Below are 8,060 nucleotides of genomic sequence, written 5' to 3'. Positions count from 1 at the left end.
TTTTTTAGCAGAAAGAAAAGAAAAGAAAAGTCGTGTCTAATTCCAGTGGATATATACACCTATAATAATAACTCTTTTATGACCTTGAGCTATTAGGCAATTACTATCCTATGTACCATGTCATCTGATTGTAACACAAAATTTAAGCACTCTTTTTCTTGAGGGAAGCATAACTGTTTCAACTTACACTAAATATAAAACTATATATGCATGTTTATCTTATCTAAGTAAGTGACCTAAGATTTTAGCAAGTAACCAATTACTTTATAGTTACAGTATGAGAATCAAATAAAGAATAGTCAAAATATATCTTTGCTTAAAGTGGAGAAAGTCTTTTTATTTGGTTTCTCTCAGATGGATCATGTGTGGTCAAATTGTGTCATATTTTTTTACTATTATTTATATTAAGTTCGTAATGTAATACTTTAAGAAATATGAATATGTCATTGCTGGATTTTTTTTTTTTTTTTTTTGAGAAACATGTCATTGCATGGATATGAAATTTTAAATACAAAAATAAATACATTTTTCTTGAAAATTTCAAGAAAACAGGCTGTTACAACATTAGGGTACACGCGCGTTGCCCTCAGACTTAAATATGCATCAAGGATAAAACTACCAATAACCAATATTATGTTATTATGTATACTAGTGTTTAACCCACGCAATGCGCGGGGTCATTTTACATATTAATGAACTTTGCAACCAACATAAACTTAGTTATCATACTTCCACTACATACATTTAAACTTGAATGATGTAGTATATTTAAGCATATAGTGTCTAAAAAAAGAATTTGACTTTAAGCAATTAAAGCTTGACTTATTTTGAGCATCTTGTCAAGCTTCTGCCATATAAAAAACACATTTATAAAATTTATACTTGGATTATGGCTTGCGTAGCACACTTTGCACTACAGTGGAGTGCTCTACAATTTTGGTTTTCAATACTCTGCCCTTTACTAATTTGCTAACAATTTGCAAAGATCATTTTATTTTTGAAGCATTTACTAATTTGCTTCAAGCAAGAATCTACAAAAAATAATACATAGAAACAAATTAAAAAAAAAAAAAATTAAAAAACCACATATAAGGTTGAAACACACCAATTTAAAACTTACATGACGATTTCAAATAAAAAATCTGCCATTCCTAGGAACCGCAATGAATCACATCGAACTAAAACTTGCATGACAATTTCAAATACTATACCTACCATTCCTAGGAACCACAATGAATCAAACCATAAGATTAGAGAAAATTTTACAACCAAAAAGTTCAAAAGAAAAAAATGGTTACAGGTTTATGGAATAGAAAGTCAGAATAATATTAGTTAGAGCCCTTGAGTTATGTATCATAATTTGTGTGACGGCTTGAAGGAACATATAAAAATTTGAAATAAAAGAGATATCTCTTAATGTTTATGTAGATTAAAATCAATTTATCATTACGGGTTTAATATTTTTTAAGTCATAATTCTATATTTGCATTTGATCCTCTACTATGTACTTAAAATGTATTTGTCCATTTGCTAATCATTATGTACATATATAATAGTTTGATGAATCATTTCATTCACACCCTTGTAAGGGATATATATATATATATATATATATATATCATGCTTAGTAGAGATTGGTTCTCATTATTTTTTGGAGGTAATGTTAGTTAAAGATATATGTGCTAACTATTATTTGTTGATACAGGCTATGGGTCTCTTGAATGGTTTTTTTTTTTTTTTTTTTTTGTTAGAGCTTATTAGTCTCTAGAATACCTTAATAAGTATAAGTGCTTGTATACTTTTAGATCTCACAATCAAAACATGCAAAATCTATGAAATATAAACTATGTAAAAAGAACATTATATACTTTCAAATTTCAAAGTCCCACAATTTCAACCCCTCTTTAAAATTAAAAGAACAGGTAAGAGGAAAAACAAAAACCGAAAATTAAATAGAACTTTGTAGAGTAAGGCATTGACAAATTTAAATCCTAAATACACAGTAAAAAAAATTCCAAAAAATATTCAATACAAATCATTTAACACACGCAATACACGGGAACATTTTACATATTTAAAATTCTATCAACTTAACATAAGAATATAATAAAATACATTACATTTCATCTGGGTAATGTAGTACATCTACTGGTTATTTTTTTTCTCTTCAAATTTTCTTCTTCTTCAATGCATTTTGTTTAGTAGCCGTGCTTCGTTTGTGAAGCATTTGAATTGGTATGCTATCATCATCTGATTTTCCTCTTTAGCAGATATGGCAGTTGTAAATAGAGAACTGCTGTCCTCCCTTGTTTTTCTGACAAATTTGTCTTTTGTGTCCTACAATAATTTTCACTTAAATTAAAAGGTGCTTCAAGAATTCACAAACATTTAATAAATCCTTAAACAATAAGTTACAATTTTCTCATAAGCAAAATTTAGATTGCTTTCATTGTACTACATTGGCTTTGAAGGCATCATGAGAAGTTCTAATATATTATTTTTAATTTGATGAGAACTTCTTATGTACCCAGTAGGTGTGCATAGTAAATAATGTGCATATTAGGAATTCCAAACAAAAATGGTGCAAAAAAAAAGTGTGTGCCACAAATAATTTTAACTGAAAACATTCTAATTTTGTGACTCTCTAGAACATGTTTGGAAGTATTATTAGTTGCCAACTATATTCTGAATCTCCCTTGGTAGGACATTTACATCCAACTTCAATTTTTGTATACACAGTCACAAATTTAGCTAAGTATACATACATACATCATGACCTGTACCATTAGTTTTTTTTTTTTTTTTTTTAATAAGTTTATTGCATTCATAGTACTATACTGACCTTGCAAGCTAGAAATTGTCAAATATCTTGAGTATTCTAATGAAAATTTATCTAATTTTAAGAAATGTTCAAAATTGAAATTTCTCTTCAACAATAAATAGTAATGTACCAAATCAATCAAACCATGTGAACCTCAATTTTAAGATACAATATATAAACCATATTGGATATATTATTGTCTTTAATAAAAAATAAGAATTTCTTTAACTCGGAATTTCAAGTAAATTTCTAAATTCTCATTCACATTCATGTCTTCATTCTAATTAATAATTTACTTTAAGTTCTAACCATTCACTTTTGTAATTGTATTCTACTGTTAATCAAGCAATCATATCAAGATTATAATGGGCAGTCCTTTTTATCGAGTGTTTGTGAGGTTGAAATCTTATAGGATGCAATTATTGTGTTAGGAAAGACTACGTTGGAGAAATTTCACAATACAGCATCCCAAGGTAACAACATTCATGAAAATCGTAAGAAAAACTAAAAAATGCTAAAGACCACAAACCAAATATACAATTTTGTTTCGAAATTGTAATTAGTAATTATAGAATTCTTACATGATGAAGCTTGAGACAATAAGAGGAAAATATTAACAAAGATAAAGTATTAAGAGGAAAAGCTACGGAAAACATGCAGCATACCTTTGTAATTTTTTTTTTTAATGGTATATAATGATATGTATGTGTACAATGTTGGTAAAGGTTTATAAAAGTTCAGCTCTCAAACAATAAAGAAATATAATTGACATTTCTATTTGAAATTGCCTCTGCTTGCATCTCTGCAAGTTCTTTTGTAGTCTTAGATACAATTTTCTTAGCTCCTTTGTCAAACAAAATGAATGTTATAACAGCTCATCAATAAGAGGAGGTACTTTCTTAAGCAAAGGCAACTTAACCTTACCCTCCATACAATACACAAAGAATTTTAGGTTCTTAGGCCTCTTAGATTTTACTATTCTCTCTTCATACCATAAAATTGAACCACAATACATGCATAAATAAGGTGGACCGAAATTCCAAGGTTCAGTAGATTTTCCTATATGAATTTTAAAATATGGGAACAACATTAATGATGTGAACAAAATGAAAGTCAAGTTTTTTTTTTTTTTTCCTTCTTGTAAATTGAAGTAATTTACTTGGAAATTCTTCACAACCACTCTCATTATCTGATTCATGGATTCCTTGAAGAACATCACAACAACTGGACCTACCTTTTACCAAAGTATCATCTGTACTTATGTTAATTCTAGTTTCTCCAAAGGAATGGCCCATGTCAACGTCAATATCTAATAATCAAATGTGAATAGAAAGTTTTATTTTCAAATTTAGAAAAAGGAATGTATAAAGAACTAATAAGTACAAAGTGGCAGAAAGAGAAGTGAACCTCTTAACACATAAAAGTTAGTACTTGTACCAAGTGAATGCAACAAAGAACAATCTTTTTTTTTTTTTTTAGCAATTACTATTCCCCTGTATTTCCTAGCCTGGGTAAGTTTATTTTGTAAACTATTTTTTCTTTCATGCCATTTTGTATTGGTTCGTTTCTCAAAACTTTGCAACCATCTTTTTAGGCGTGCTTCTCTTGCATTTTCCTCTCTTTTTCTATTTTAGTTCTATTTTTTTTTAATCAAGCATCAACAAAGGACAAAAAGTTACAAATTAAATAATAGCTACAAAGGGAAAATTAGGCATTCCTAACCTTTCAATTTAATTTAGTAGCTCTTATCCAATAGTAGCCAAAAGTCTTATAAGTCAGGGATGAGTGATCTACATTAACATATGGGGGAAAATATGTCATTATAAATACAAAATTCCTAATAAGAGCCAATATAAATGAGGCGCTAGAAACTGAGATCCTATAAGACGTGATTGTGTGCCATGTAATTAATTATAATTATCTAAAATTCAGAAAACATGGCAGGTTTATATAAATGAACCATTACAAATTTTGAATCAATACCAAACTCAAATTTAACAACATAGAGTAATCCATATATAAAACACTATTTGAAATTGAAACTCTCATTTATAGAGTCATCACCAATCACAACTGAAATCCTTCAAAATGAAGAAAACTTAATCTTTGTCGTAGACTGAAATTTGAAAACCATCTTAGGTCATATGCAAGGTTTGTTTCAAGAGGATCATAGATTAGTTCATGAATAAAGCGAAAGAACTTTTGGTTGTTAGTCAATTTCTATACTAACTAAAGCAATTCAATACCATAGCTTTTTGGCTTTAAGAAATTTCCAAGTTTTACCAAGCGGAGCATAGAGTTTGAAAGGCTCTTTACAATCTTCTAGGGAAGACTCCTTCCCATACATTTGATCATTTTGCAATTAACTAATCTGGGCTTAAGGATGGGGTATGTCTCAATTAGTTTTTAATTATAGCTCTACAGTGATCTTTGCCATATAAAACACTTGGTTGTTTTGTAAGAAGAGTTGGTAGATCAAACTGACAGGTTAGGATGACTTGACTTACCTTGTATTTATCTGATATTTTAGTTTAGATTTGGTTAATTGACATATTTGGGTTTGTATTGGTTTTGTTTTTCATATTTTTGTCATTTTTTTAGAAGTATGTGGATTCAATTAGTTTTTGTTTTGGACTAAACAGAACAGAACAATAAAATTCTATTAGGTTTTTCCATCAGTTTACAGTAACAAAATATATTGTTAAGATTCTCTTTTGTTTTTTTGTTTTTGTTTTAACTATCTAATCAGTTTGCCTAATCTGTTGCAATTAACTAATCTGGCATAAAGTATAGGGTATGTCTTGGCTGTTACTTCTTAGGCTCTACAAAACCATCTCTCTTGTTATTTTCTTTTCCAGAAGGATTTTGTAAGTAAAAATAGATGACTATATATGCTAGGTATTCAACAAAAGGCCTCCAATAAGTTTTTTTTTTTTTTATAATTCAATAATAATCATGTATATTTAATTTTCTTGAAGCTACATTAATGATTGGTTTGCAAAAAAAAAATGTAACTTAAATGCCATGTACACCACAATTGAGAAACAACAACAACAATAGAGATAATCTATAATGTGCCCCATCAAGATTGATAGGAAAATCATACATTCTTATCCACTTCAATTGGTTTCTCTAACAACATAAATTATTCAATAGACTATGGATGTTATATATAAGTAACAACAACATCAAAATAGGAACTTAGTGCTTCTTTCCACATCATAAAACGTAAATTATAAATGATAAAAATAAATTTTAGAATAAAAAACAACGGCAGAATTTTATCAAAAATTTGTGAGCATATTACTAAAATGTAGTTACCATTACCATTAGTGGAATCTTTCTAACGTGGAGACCATCAATTACATACAGTTGGGTCAATGCTTTGCTAGGAAATGGCAGAGTTTTTTGGACTACCAACACATACTTATTTATCTTCAGAAGACTAAAATTGAGTGATTTGTATGACTTAAGCTGTAATGAGCTTTCTCTTCTAATAATAAAGAATAACAGATACACCAGCTTTGTTGTCTTCCAAAACAGCAAGCATCATTATTTGATTTTAAAAATTCTAATGTTCGATAACCCAATATTGTCCATCAGAGAGATTATATAAGTCATTCATATACTGAATGTGATAGGCAGAGAATGTTCATTAGATTAGATAACTATAATTAAAATGGGCATAAGAAAAATGTTATCTTTTAACTTCAATGACTAATACATTCAAAGAATTTGAATTTGATGAGAACAACAATATTAAACCCCAAAAAAAAAAAAAAAAAATCATACCAATAATAAACACGTCTATAAGACATTTATCAAACAGGTATGATGTACATAGTACAAATCCTTTTTTTGTTGTTGTGATGATTGCAAACTCTCCAACATAATCACTAACTTATTGGATATCTAAAACCATATTATATTAAAACTGGTATTATAGTATTATACTATAGAAGGCATTGTTAATGGAAGCCTAACACAAATAACAAAATCTAAACCAATCCAACCCAGAAATTCAAACCTAAATCATATTCAATCCCCAGATTTATAAAATGAAAGCTAAAAAAAACAAAAACTTTACCGGTTACGGGTATATAGCCTGTCTCTCTGTGCCTGCGGTTCCGATAAACCTTAACCGAACAATAAACCTAAATAAATGAGATTGAAAAAGAAAAAACAAATATCAGCATAACACTCAATCCTACACTTATCTGATCCCAAGGATTTTGTTAAGATTAGTTACAGGAAATTGTTTTTAATTTCGTTTCTTTACGGTGAAAAACCAAAACTAAAATTCAAAAAATTTTTTTTTTATAATTTCAGTAAGTTATTAAAAAATAATAAATAAATAAAAAAACCTATCCTATCAAAGAATTTAAAACAAAAAATCAAATATCATACATAAATCTTATATATAAAAAAAAAAAAAAAAAAAAAAAAAAAAATCATACCTAGATCTAAAAAGGGGGAAAGAAGGTACTGGCGGCAGTTCCGATAATCTGATGGTGGTGCGTATAAAATTGCCTATAACTCGATTTTATGGATATCAAGTTACGAAACGCCACTATAGGTTCTTAAAAACGTCACTATAGGTCCTTAAAAACGTCACTATAGGGTTTAACTCGATTTTGAAAAAGTCGAGTTTCAAAAGAGGGGCATTTTCCTATTTAGTTTGGGAAGAAGGGTAAAAGGCTAATTAGTTTTGTGGAAAAGGGCAGAAGCCCATTTTGTCCGTCATTTAATACATAAACTTTGGTACTGTAGCAAATAGACCCTCCTAACTTTATTTCTCACCCTTTTAGGGGGTCTATTGATTAGAATACCAAAATTTATGTATTAAACTAGCTAAAAAATGTAAGGGGGGTCTGTTTGTTAAAATACTAAAATATATGTACTAAATTATTTAAGAGAAAAATTCAGAGAGTCTAACTATAACCATCCCAAAGCGCAGGGTGTCAAGGCATTTTATGTTTTTACCCTTTATTTTATATTTATATTACATTGTAGATGTTAAAACATATAAAAGTAATACTTTTAATGTTTTTTTTTTTTTTTGCTGAATAAACATACTTAATGTTTAATTTATATATATATATATATATTAATGTGTATTATTTGTAGATTTTTAAATTATTGATATATTTCATTTGGTCTTCCAGAAAAAGAATTGTGACTCTGGTACTCATTCAATAAATTAAATTCATAGTAAAGCTTAATTATCATAAAATGGTTT

General features: G+C 28.4%; 2 long non-coding RNA genes across 2 annotated transcripts; both read right to left on the bottom strand.

Moving 5' to 3' along the window:
- Window positions 1-2,010: 2,010 nt before the first annotated feature.
- On the bottom strand, window positions 2,011-7,348 carry LOC126705638 (uncharacterized). The gene is made up of 3 exons (XR_007648325.1): window positions 7,279-7,348; window positions 6,909-6,975; window positions 2,011-2,337 (listed from the first exon to the last, which is right to left on the bottom strand). It is a non-coding gene; the product is annotated as an uncharacterized LOC126705638 (long non-coding RNA).
- Window positions 2,790-4,905, bottom strand: LOC126705639 (uncharacterized). The gene is made up of 2 exons (XR_007648326.1): window positions 4,544-4,905; window positions 2,790-4,130 (listed from the first exon to the last, which is right to left on the bottom strand). It is a non-coding gene; the product is annotated as an uncharacterized LOC126705639 (long non-coding RNA).
- Window positions 7,349-8,060: the final 712 nt, after the last annotated feature.

Source organism: Quercus robur, chromosome 11, assembly GCF_932294415.1.
Source record: "Quercus robur chromosome 11, dhQueRobu3.1, whole genome shotgun sequence".
NCBI classification, from domain to species: domain Eukaryota; kingdom Viridiplantae; phylum Streptophyta; class Magnoliopsida; order Fagales; family Fagaceae; genus Quercus; species Quercus robur.
Note: the sequence above shows the minus strand (reverse complement) of the source record. Positions and strands in the feature narration are given on the sequence as shown.